A 13,543-nucleotide genomic window follows, 5' to 3' on the forward strand; every position below is an offset into this window, starting at 1 on the left:
AGACCATTTGACCTATAAATGCCAAATTTGGCACATATATTCCTTAGAGGGTAGAAATGTGCATCTCTGGGAGATTTTATTTTGAAATGTTAATAAATTAAAAATTAAGCTGAATTTTGGCGTTTTACCACCACAACTTTCGAAATTATTCCTACACAAAAATAAATTTTAAATTATTTCAAAATCTTTAAAAAATATATTTTTAATTAGTTTAATAGTTTTGAAAATCTTTGTTAAATTATGGCATTTTTTCTGAGCCTAATTTCCAACAACAAATTATATTGATGGCTTGAAATTCAAATTATTTTATAGTTTCTTCAACTATCTGATCTCGTAATTTGTTTCCATTGTTGAAAGTTTAAAAAGTAGATTTGTGTTTAATAATTGTTTACGAGACGTATAAATTAAGTGTGGTTACAATACTTCGAAATTTACATAATGAATCGGATGTTTACATTTGTAATAGCGCTATGATGTCTTGGGATTGGTCGCCATTAGAAAGATTTATGTTCACGATACATATAGTAAGCAAGACAATTAAAATAACAATTTGGTGGGGAAATAGATATGAAGTTATATCCAAACGATTTATCAGAAAACAAATATAACCAATATTCCTGGCGAACTAACTGGTCGCTCGAGGCAATTAATATTTAAACAATATTGAAATATCAGGCATAGAGAAAAGGATTGTATCATATGAAACAACCACACGCACACAAATATTCTAAAAAGTAGAGATTCCATATTTACTTACAACGTTCTTGTACTTGACTTCTCATCAACGTATTCAATTCTCATTCTTTTTATCCATTTGTTTAAAGTTTAGCTAACATTCTTTTTTTATACATAACAGTATGCAAGTATGATTTGTATCTACTGAAAATGATAAAAAAAAATCTAATATTGTAGATAATTTGATATCATCAAGTCACGTTTATGACCTAGATCTTCTACAAACTTACAAAAACTAAGAAAACAGCAACCATACAATTGTCAGATTTAAAATATTGTTCTGTATTTAGGCGAACAAATTAAGAGCACCTTTTGTCTCAAAAGAGTTTCGTCTATGTTTAGAACCAAGTTGAAACTTACGTGGTTTAATGTGAACTTCCAAAGCCTCTGTAGATTTTCTGGGGCATCTCTGATAAATGTTAAAAATAAAATAAAAAAATAAGCTTTGATTTATTTAAAAGAACATATTTATTGTTTTCTAAGATGTATGGAAGTTTTATTTGTATTTAAAACTTGCGTTGTTTATTTCATTATTTGTATTAGTGCTTGAGATTATTTGTATTTAAAACTTGCGATGTTTATTTCATTATTTGTATTAGTGCTTGAGATTATTTGGATTTAAAACTTGCGATATTTATTTCATTATTTGTACTAGTGCTTGAGATTATTTGTATTTAAAACTTGCGATGTTTATTTCATTATTTGTATTAGTGCTTGAGATTATTTGGATTTAAAACTTGCGATGTTTTTTTTGCAGTGAGTGGACAAAAATGCTTCAATATATTTTGTATGAGATATTTGTAAGATTTTGCTCATCTACCTTCATTAATAAAGGATGCAAAATCGCCGGGGCGGTGAAATTCTTGTGGTTCCCGAAAGATAGGGGGTCAAAAGAGGGACTGAGAAGGAGTGGAAACACAATGGAGAGAGAATAGGTCAGAGGAAATCTAGCTTGGGCGTTATCTACACCTAAAAAACTCTTCCCGTTCCTCCACAGATGCATTTATTATCCCGTATACTTCCAAATATTTGAAAGAATGCGGGAACGAATATGTTCCACTGAATGAAAATGTCCACAAATAAACAGATTAACAGATGCCATTTGGAGATCTGCTTATTTGTAGACGCAAAATTGACATTTAAGTTGCACCAAAATTTATTACACATTTATAGTCCTGATGAAGAATGCATATGACAAATTCCATCGATCAAACCAGCAGTGTTACCATGCACAAGGAAATGACAGACAGACGAACTTCCTATATTTCGTTCTAAATTCCTGATTTCTCAAAATTTATGATACTGATTTGCAATTTTCTTTAATAAAGAAAGTGAAGAGTTAAGTTAAGAGTCGTTCATTAAGAGTAAGTTTTCTTTAATAAAGAGTTTGTCTTTTAGCTCGTTTCTATTTTTAATTAGTGAATTCACAACTAAAATAATCGAACAAACAGACAGCTCTCAAAAAGGAAAGCTCTAAAATGTGATGAAGATCTGCACTTTGGATTTGAAGACATATGAGATTTTAGCGTTATAGTTTGAAGCCCTTTTGAGTTATTGTATTCAGAGAAAATTTAACAAATCAGCAGACAAAGGTAACTTCAAAAATATTATTTTCGATCTCAGAAATATGATGATTTTAAATGATAGAAATAGATATTAAATCTCGAAACTGATGTTTTTATTATAACAATACTTTCTCATTCTATATTTTATATGCAAAAAAGTTTAAAAAAATGAAAAATAGAAGTGTTCTTACCTGCCTCTAACAACTATACTAAAGAATATAAGGTACTTTTCCGTTAGCTGGGCGCAAATGTCGCCACTTGTGAGCCAAACGCGAATTTGGCGGAATTCTACATTATTTGGCGATTTTTCGCTTGCGTCCGGCTAACGGAAAAGTACCAAATATAATAATCCATTATCTGAAAATGCTCTCATAAAAAAGGAGAAAAAGTTTCTGGAAGCGTCATTCATTTTAATTATTATTTATTTATTTACTTAATCAGATGATTCTCTTTCAGGAAACCCAACTCGATGATAGGGGCCAGTTTTTGAGAAGTCATGCCTTTTTATAAGTGCTCTCAGCATATCATTATTTTTAAGAATAAAACCTGTTTCAAACTCAGGTAGCCTGAACCTTAAACAGAGAAACTTAAAAAGTAGATGTCTATGATTGATTAGAAAAAAAAAGTTGCCATTGTCTAGCTAATAAGCCTACATAACTTTACAGTTTATACTTTATTGTTTATTTTAAAGCTTATGGTGGCCTACTGGTAAGATTTTGGCTATGAGATAAAGGGTTTAGGTTAAAAATTCGATTCCTAAAGATTATCATTTATGTGGACATCGTGGGATTCCTTTATAAACAAATAGCATGTAAATAGGAATTCTTCGGTCGTTGAATGGTGTATATAACGATTTTAATCATAGTTATAGAAAGAATGCCATTCTAAATTCCTTATCATAATAATAACTGAAAATATGAAATTTCTGCTTTGAAGTTAGCATCTAATGAAAGCAAATTTCCTTTTCATAACGTTAACACTGTCGAAAATGTGCAAGTAAAAACTGATTAAACAAAATTGTCTTAAAAAAAGTACTAAAAAAGTAAAATAATATTAACTACGAGGTCCTACTATCAATAATGTTAACTACTACGTCCCCCCCCGCTAGAGTCGCATTGTTCTTTTAGAACTATGTGAACGAGCGAAGCGAGCTGGGATCGTTTCGCTCACTCACCATACAGTTACGCATATTTACTAGTAATCAGAAATTATAAATATATTCTTTATAAAAATTAAATCAAAATTAATTAAATTGCATGAACTCTAACATTAATTTTTCCTCGATTACTAGGAATTAAATCATCAATATCTAAAATTAAAATTTTTTTGGTGAAAGATAGAAAGATATATATATATATATATATATATATATATATATATATATATATATATATATATATATATATATATATATATATATATATATATATATATATATATATATATATATATATATATATATGCTAGAAATAATACACACACACACACACACACACACACACACACACACATATATATATATATATATATATATATAAACTCTAAAATTTTTAAAATATAAAATTGAATTCTTTCCTTTCTTGATTTGATAAAAAAATAATCCATCAAAGCTGGTCTACATACATGGTTAGCAAGAAATAAGTTACCCACTTTAGAGGGCTCTAAAATGCGTTTTATTGATCGAAATGAGATAAAATTTGAGCTACGTATTATTCAAATGATGCGCTTTACATTTATTAAATAAAAAAAAATTAGTACGAAAATTCACCGTTAGGTGGCATTGTAGTAAACATAAAACCATTTAATATTGTTTATAATTGTTAAAATAAGTAAAATTGAAATTGCTCAATTGTGTTCTCCTTCATTTTCAACAATATGCTCTAATTGGAGAATCATATTTTCTATAAATGACCGGAGTGAGTCTGCCGAAGTAATTATGGCACGGAAAGTTATCCTTCAGATCCGATAGATATGAGGGCCTTTGACGGTATATATTGTCCTTCAAATAACCCCACAACCATAAGTCGCAAGGTGTGTGTCCGGCGAGCGAAGAAACCAAGTGAAGAGGTTTGGATGCGCTAGGATAGAACCTGGGACCTTTAGGTTAGCAGTCCAGTAACGATCTGGTTTTACCAAAACAGCTGTTCGGGTAGAAGCGCTGTTACTGGCTTAAATGCAATTCACCACACAAGCTATTGGGAAATGACGGCATTTAAAAAAATTTAGATTCTCCGCGGAGGCAAGCGTATAAAGAAAGAGCGAACTTTTTCCAAATAATTATTAGCAAATTCAGCCTGATCATAAGTGTCTGTGTATATATATATGTAACATATTTTGGTTGAGTAGAAGAGTGCAGGTTTGACAAGACGGTGAAGAGACATGTTAGTTTAATTTCATTTTATTCTCCCTTTAATATCCATCCAGGGAAAGCATAATTATTAACAAGAAGACGCAGCGATAACATTGGATTTCTGGCCACGCGCCAATACATATGGTTATGAAATTTCCGGGGTTCGTTTGGATAGTGGGAGTTATATGGTGTGAAGAACACTCAATCAGCAGGCGGTAATAGAAAAATAAACAACGACATTTATTTACACAAAGACACACAGGACAGCAGAAAGACGACAACTATATACAGCACAGAAGACGATTATCTTCAGCCGAGACGTGCAGCATACAACAGTATACACAGCAGCTCTACTCCGTCGCTGCTCCGCTTATCTCTGGAAGACGAGTTCTTCACCGTCGCTTCCGACTACTCTTCGACTCCACTGGTCCACGCCTCAATTCACCGTCGGTTCACGACTACGACGACTCCACTGGTCCACGACCACTCTTCTCTGTCGCTTCCGACTACTCAATTCACCACTGCTGGGTCACGACTCAATTCACCACTCGACTCACCACTGCTGGGTCACGACTCAATTCACCACGACGACTCTGGTTCACTCTACTGTGCTCTGCTCTGCCGCTTCCGACTTCTCCTCAATTCACCGCTCGACTCACCACAGCCTGGCATCTGCGGGTGCTTCCTTTTATAGGTCTCAGGAGGCGGGGCTAGAAGCCTCTCAACCAATCAGGAACGTTCGAGGCGTATCTTCGTTCCTACTGGACAGATCGGGAAAATTCTCGATGTTTCGGGTATAATCTATTTTGGCGCCAAAGTCACCAAATTCGTCGCCAAGTCGCCAAATGGTCGCCAAGCTCTGGGACCTTCTATGGAACCGACTATGCTGGGAAGCCACCTCACAGATTCGTAACAATATGTTGACCTTGAGAATAGTAACAGAAGTATCACTTTCATTTGATACGTAGTACTGATGGCGCATTATTTTTACAAAGGGATTAATTAAACCGAAAGTCGAATTGGATCACGAAATAAGAGAATGAAGTTACTATGGGCTAAATTAAGATAAAATCTTGGAAATTAATTAAATTGAAATTAGAATTAAAATATCATTACAATTTCGCCCCCACCGCAAGACTGGAAGTGCGTCGGGGCCCTTTGACACACATCCATATCCTACAGTGGTGACCAAGTAAATTTAATTTTAAAAGTGTATTGAAAGTGACACCTCAGTTTCCTTTACCTTCACATTATACAAACATTATTCAGAAATCCCATTCATCATTTTATATCAGAAGCATTAAAAGATGAAGAATTGTATTGATGAAAATATCATATAAACTTAATAATCAAAACTCATAACAAAGTATTAATAAATTAAACAGTATATTGCCCAAAGTGATTTTGACAATTTTTCTGCAAAAACTGAGCTATAGAATTTAATTTGGTCATGATAAGTAACGGTATATTATTCTTAAATGTCAGGAAATCTGACTCAACAAGATATTAAATTAGAAATAAGGTATTAAATTATTAAATATAATATCAGTATTGCTATGATTTCAAAGTATTTTAAAGTATTTCAACTGTAAATAAACACAAGATTCAAGACTTCAGGTAAAAAACTTTGATATGGAAATTATACTTGCAAAATTGAAATATTTCATATTAAACACTTGGAACTGAAACCATAAATATAAGATTCAAAAATATCTAAAGAAAAACTTGGATATGAAAATAACACTTGTAAAATTGAATGGTTTCATATAATGCAAGATTCACGTATTTCAAATAAATCATTTGGAAATGATAATAATAATTGCAAAATTCAAAGATTTCAAACAAAACACTTGTGAATGAATGTAATAAACTCAACACTCAAAATACTCTTATAGTATTTGGAGAGAAAAAAAAACATGTAATATAAAAAATATTTGTCAATTGAAGAAAAAAAAATCATTTGTATTTTGTAAAAAACGAAGTATTTGGACACAGTGATAATAGAGGGCAGCTCAAGGGTGTAAAAATTTCGCCTGAGGTATTTACTACCTTAGTCTAATTATCATGTGCCATTAATTATTAAATATATAAGAATCTTGGTATGTTACTTTTTTCATTCACAAGTTTTGTATGCATAATTTTTAAATAATAAATTTGAAAAAAAAAAAATTAAAAACTCAATATTTTAAATTAAAACTCATGATATTTTGAATAATAATATGAAAAGATTACTTGCAATCCTATTATAATAAGAAAAAAATGCAATTTAAAATCAAATCAAAGGTTCAGAATACAAATCTTGAATTTAATCTGTTGAGTCAGTTGATGGAGGCTTTTTTTAACACTAATAACTTTTTGATGAATCATGGCACAGGTTGGAACTTCTTGAAATTAAGGAGCATAAACACAACTTTTTGATGAATCATGGCACAGGTTGGAACTTCTTGAAGATATAATGAGAATGAGAAAATTTTGAGCACTGATTAATTGGAAATTCTCTATTATGACAAGGAGCACAAAAACACAAGGGTATTGAGCCGGAGTGTCGGATGAGATCACAGGTTAGGCACGATACCATTGACGATGCGGTAACATGACGGAATGCAGGGGATATTGCATCGGTTGGTATGGAACTTCGTCATGGAACAATGTAGCTGAAAGAGCTTCGCCATCGGAGACAAACGTCGGAGCCGCACCAATACGGAACCATCTTCGATGCACGGCGAATCAAGGAACCGTAACGTAACCTCAAATTACCTCATCCCGGGATTAACTCTTTTAAGATTTTTTCACAGGAAACTATGCTTGTCGACTAAATAATATGTAAAGGTTTCGAATCCTGTCGGCTAAATAATATGTAACATAGTTTGGTTGAGTAGAAGAGTGCAGGTTTGACAAGAGACATGTTAGTTTAATTTCATTTTATTTTCTTTTTAATATTCATCCAGGGAAAGCATAATTATTAACAAGAAGACGCAGCGCGGAACAAACACAGAACAAAAGGACGAACAAATTATCACTAGTCTTACATAACATTGGATTTCCGGCCACGCTCCAAGGGAATACATATGTTGACCTTGAGAAGAGTAAAGGAAGTATCACTTTCATTTGATACGCAGTACTTACTGATGGTGCATTATTTTTACAAAGGGATTAATTAAACCGAAAGTGGAATGGGATCACGAAATAAGAGAATGAATGGGCAAAATTAAGATAAAAACTTGGAAATTAATTAAATTGAAATTAGAATTAAAATATCATTGTGTGTGTGTGTTTATGTGTGCGTGAGCATTATTTCATTTGAAGCAGAATGCAGTTTCAAAGACATAAAAGAGACATTTTGGATTTTTAAATTCGCTTAATCCATCCCCGGAAGGCATAATTTATTTACAAGAAGGCGCGGACAAAGAACGTTCGCTCTTTGCGCGGCACAAAAGCAGAAGTCGGGAAGAAAAAGAAATAAATTATCCCTCGTCTTATATAACATGAGATATTCATAGAGAAAATATTTTTTTACGGTGTTAATATATTGTTAAAATTCTGATAGGGATTTCTGACGCATGTCAATCGCAAGTAAGGGAAACACAGGGATCTTTTAAAAAGAATGTGCTTACTGGACATTTTCTATCCCCTCACGCCGTGACCTCGCAGAGCGTATGAAAGCGTCGGCGTTTAGCCGATTCAGCAATTTTATAAAGCTTTTTTTTAATTAATTAAGTAGAGAAAGTGGAATTGGATGAGGAAATCAGAGAATGAAATTACTATGGGCTAAATTAAGATAAAGCTTTAAGATTAATTTAGATTAAATTAAGAATTTAAAATATCATTACATATATATATAGTGTACGGAGCGTCATCCTGGTGGTGCTCGCGTCATCACTCAGCAGCCAATAAGAAGCTATCTGATTCCCGCCATTGAAACTGTATTCAGTTATGTAATAGCATTCATCGATGTAAAGCGACCCAGCCGATCTTCCAGTTCATTAAATACGTTTATGTTAAATTAGCGTGTGATTCTTGTTGTATGAGCCATCTCTAAGCATTAATCTCAACCGGGCTTTCCCCTAGGGGTCCGTGAGAGATATTTGATTTGATATATAATCCGGTTAGTAGAGGTCTGTTTTTCGAGCCAGAGTTAACATGTCTCTACATTGGGGGCTCGATCCTGGATACAATGACCTAGGAAATAGAAAAATAATCTTCGATCCGGTAAGAATCCGGAAATTTCACCATTAGTTTCCGTCAAATTATCTTCGAATCGGCAGTGGCCGACAAAATTTTTTCAAGAAAATCTTCGGTTCGGCAGTGGCCGGCGAATTGTGAAGTTCCTGCAGAATATTATTTCAACGGATATAACTGAAGAACAGGTAGAAGAATTTTTTATATCATTTTGAATAAAGAATATTGCAAGCATTTATTTTAAGTTTTGTGTACTTGAGAATGACTTTTTCAAGAAAAAGAAACTGTTTGAATGTGTATATTTAAAAATTCCTGTTTTTAAGAAATATTAGCACTGTTATTATTATCTTTATTATATTAGCATTTGTTTTTAGGAAAAATAAAGGCATATTCAAAATGTTTAAAAATACAAAAAAGAAAGATTTAATGATTGTCGCTGAAGCAATAGGTGAAATAGTTCCGGAAAAAAAGAAATATTGTGCAGCTTAAACAAATTATAGAAAATAGTCAAGCGGCTGAAGATGATTTGTAATTTGTTAGTGTAATTAGTGTAGTTAGTGTTAGTGTTTGTGTAATTTAAAACAGAGGCAGAAAAGGAAAGACAGTTTGAATTAGAAAAATTAAAACTAACTTTAGCTCATAAAGAAAGTGTTCCGACCTGTCACTGTGCTGCCCTCTTGCGGCAAAGGGAAAAACACTTCAGTGTATCGTGTAGCGTTAGCGAGTGTGTGTGCGGTAGCAAGGCTGCGCCTGCTAACCAATGATGGCCAGAATAAAGGAAAAAAGAGTCCAAAATTACTTTTGTGTTGTGATTTTTTAATAATGTGAGAGCAATCGACATAAATTCAGTGCGTGTGTGTTCATATGGTCCGTCGAGCCGGAGGAGGTGAAATAGCGATCAGCGATGGATTACGTTTTTTTGTGTGTATGTGTGAAGTGGATTAGCGAAGTCAAAACACGAAACGAAACTTGTAGCTTGAGTTATGTTTTCTGTTTCTGTTCTCTGTGTTTTCGCGTATTCTCTCGTCCCAATTCTCAAGGATAATTATTGTGGATAAGTGTTCAATTACTTAAATTTTCATTATGTCTTTGTCTAGTTTGAAGAAAGACGAATTAAAGAGTTTGTGTACAGAACTAGATGTTCAATTTGCATCTTCCGCTAAAGTTGTAGATTTGATAAGTATAATTGAGAATAGTGACATTTATAAGCAAAGAATTGAGGTTGTGAAAAATTTAATTAAAGAGATTTCAGACGAAAAAAGTAAAAATTCGGATCAAGCCGAAAACGAAAGTCGTTCATTAGAACAAAAATTGGAGATTGAAAGGCTTTCACTTTTGCGTGTAGAGAAAGAAATAGAGCTTTTAAAGCTCAAATCCTCATCGTGTGAGCTTAGCGATAATGAACAGAGTTTTAGTTTAGAGAATTTAATTAAGAGTATCAAAGTTTTGACGATTCCTGTTCCCAAAAATGCTGAATGTTTTAATCTCTTTTTCAATTCGCTCGAAAAAGCTTTCAAAACAAAAGCAGTTAGTGATAAATTTAAAGCGGAAATTCTATTAAATCTATTAGGGGATAGAATTGGCAATTTAATGGTTTATATCAAAGAAGAAGAGTTGAGTGACTATGAAAAAATTAAATCTATTGTCTTAAAACAATTTCAACCAACTAATCAAGAATGTCTAAAACAATTTAAAAGTGCAGTAAAATTGCCAACAGAAAATTATGTGCAATTTGCTTCAAGAGTTAGATCTGTTTTTGAGTATTACATTCAACTTCGTAATGTGAAGGATTTTTCTAAATTGTGTGAGTTAATGGTTTCTGATCAGATTTTTAGCACTCTTCCTCAAGATTTAAAAAGTCATATCAGTATTAAACAAAGAGAATCTGTTTTTAATGTGCAGGAATTAAGTAGAGAATGTGATTTATTTGTGGCTTCTAAAACCGAAACCAAAACTCAGTGCGGTTCGTTTTCCTGCGCAATCGTTACGAATAAAAATGAGCAAAGGAATTTCGGTAAAGGAAATTTTCAGAATCGTAATAGAAATGTTTCTAAAGTGTTCTTATCGAATACTAATTCTAAATGCGTTATGTGCCAGAACAACCACTCGATATTTAAATGTCAGGAATTTCAAAAACTTTCTGTTAGTGATAGAGTTGCATTTGTGAAATCCCAAAACTTATGTTTTAAATGCCTCTCACCAATATGCAATGTGAAAAAGTGTTCTGCAAGAAATTGCTTTTGTAATAAACCTCATAATAGGTTACTTCATTATCCCAGAGAGTTTGATCATTTCAGTGGGAGTGGTAAAAACGAAACTAGTACCATAGTTAATAAAGGGGAAAGTTCAAAATCAACTTTAAACCCGGAAGTTAATTCCTTTTATCCAACTTCTTGTGCAACTAATGAAAATGTGCAATCGACATTTTCAGCTACGAGTACGGTTGAAAATAAACAAATGAGATCTGTATTGTTAAGCACGGCTAAATTTTATATTCGAGATAAATTTGGGAATCTGCAATGCGTTAGAGGGTTGCTGGATGTAGGAAGTCAGTCCGATATTATGACTTCGGAGTGTGCAAACAGATTAGGGTTAAAACAAGAAAAAATAAATGTAACAATTTCATGTTTAAATAATTCCTCAATGACTGTTACCAAATTTATTAAAGCTGACATTTCAAATGCTGATAAGAGCTTTAAGCAAAATTTTGAGTTTCTTGTTGTAGATAAAATCACTGAGTTAACCCCAGTTAAATATTTAAGTGTTAAAGAACAAATTCCTTCTAATATTAATTTGGCTGATAATTTTATGGTTCCCCAAAAAATTGATTGTCTCCTAGGTGCTAAATCGTTCTATCATTTGTTGAGGCCAGAAAAGATCTACTCATCAAATGCAGAGTTGTTTTTTCAAAATAGTGTTTTTGGATTTTTGGCTTGCGGTAGTGTAATGGAATTTGATTCCCCAAAAATTCATTGTGGGTTAATTATTGATGAAGATTTAAACAATACCATGAAAAAATTCTGGGAACTAGAAACTGTTGAGTTAGAGACCCCTAAATCCCATGAGGCAAAAATCGCTGAGGAACATTTTGTTAACACTCATTATAGAGAGCCTAGTGGAAAATATGTAGTCACAATCCCACTTAGAGGAACCTAGTTGTTTAGGCGAGTCTAAAAGTATAGCATTAAAAAGATTAAATTCACTTTGGAGTAAACTATCTCGTGATAAAACATTTAAAATTGTATGAAGAATTTATTAATGAGTATGAAAAGTTGGGACATATGAGAGACGTGACGCATGAGACAGAACCAGAGACAGTGTATTACATGCCCCATCATGGAGTATATAGACCAGAGAAAATGACCACTAAGCTTCGTGTAGTATTTAATGCCTCTAGTGAAACTACGAATGGAAATTCATTCAATAGCTTACAAATTAATGGGGGAATTGTGCAGGAGGACTTAATTTTAATTATGATGCGATTCCGCAAACATCCCTATGCATTTATTGCGGACATTGAAAAAATGTATAGGATGATTTACATTCATCCCAGTCAGCGAAACCTACAAAGAATACTTTGGAAGGACAATGAGTGTGGTTCAGTGAAAACGTTTGAACTGTCGACAATTACTTACGGTACTACTAGTGCCCCATTTTTAGCTACTCGAACGCTAATTCAAATTGCAAGGGATGAGGGACACAATTTTCCCCTTGCAGCGCCTGTTGTTGAGAAAGATTTTTATGTGGACGATGTGCTATCTGGTGCTAAGACTTTACCCGTATGCATAGAGATGCAACAGCAGCTCACTTCCATGTTAAAACGAGCTGGCATGAACTTGAATAAATGGCGAGGCAATCATCCTCAGTTGTCTACCACTTCTGGATGCAACTACGACTTTGCAGACTGTGATAACAAAACTTTAGGTGTCACGTGGGACCATACTAATGACTGTTTTTGTTTTAAGGTGTCCATAAGTTCAACGGATGTTCATACTAAACGAACAGTTCTATCCACAATAGCCAAGTTGTTTGACCCTCTGGGCTCCTTGGTCCTGTGATTTCACTAGCGAAAATCTTTCTACAAAAATTGTGGCTTCTGAATCTTCAATGGCATGATCAGCTTCCTCCTGAAATTCATAGTGAATGGGAGAAGTTTTCAAACGAGTTACAGTGCATTAACAACATCAAGGTGAGCAGATGTATTCTTCCATTTTCCGACGTCGAAGCTATAGAGCTTCATGGGTTCAGCGACGCTTCTGAAGCTCCTTCGGAGCTGTTGTGTACTGCAAATCCCAAACACCTGCTGGTGAGGTTGTTGTCAAGATGGTGGCCAGTAAATCCAGAGTGGTTCCACTAAAGAAGCTCACGATCCCGAGATTGGAGCTCTGCGCTGCTGTGCTGCTGGTGAAATTGATGCAGCGTGTCCAGTCGGCTCTTCGATTGAAAGTGTCCAATACCTATTACTGGAGAGATAGTATGATTGTGCTGTCATGGATTAAAAAAGAGACGTCCCAGTTAAAAACCTTCGTGGCAAACCGTGTAGCCACACTTCAAGACCTTTCGTGTCAGGAGCAGTGGAGACATGTTTCGTCAGGAGATAATCCAGCTGATCTTATCAGTCGTGGTGTAAATCCGTCCAAAATGCTCGAGAGTCACTTGTGGTGGGAAGGCCCTGCCTTTCTAAAAAACAGTGAGTATCCGTGCAAAGAAATCT

Source organism: Argiope bruennichi, chromosome 6 (assembly GCF_947563725.1).
Source record: "Argiope bruennichi chromosome 6, qqArgBrue1.1, whole genome shotgun sequence".
Lineage (NCBI taxonomy): Eukaryota > Metazoa > Arthropoda > Arachnida > Araneae > Araneidae > Argiope > Argiope bruennichi.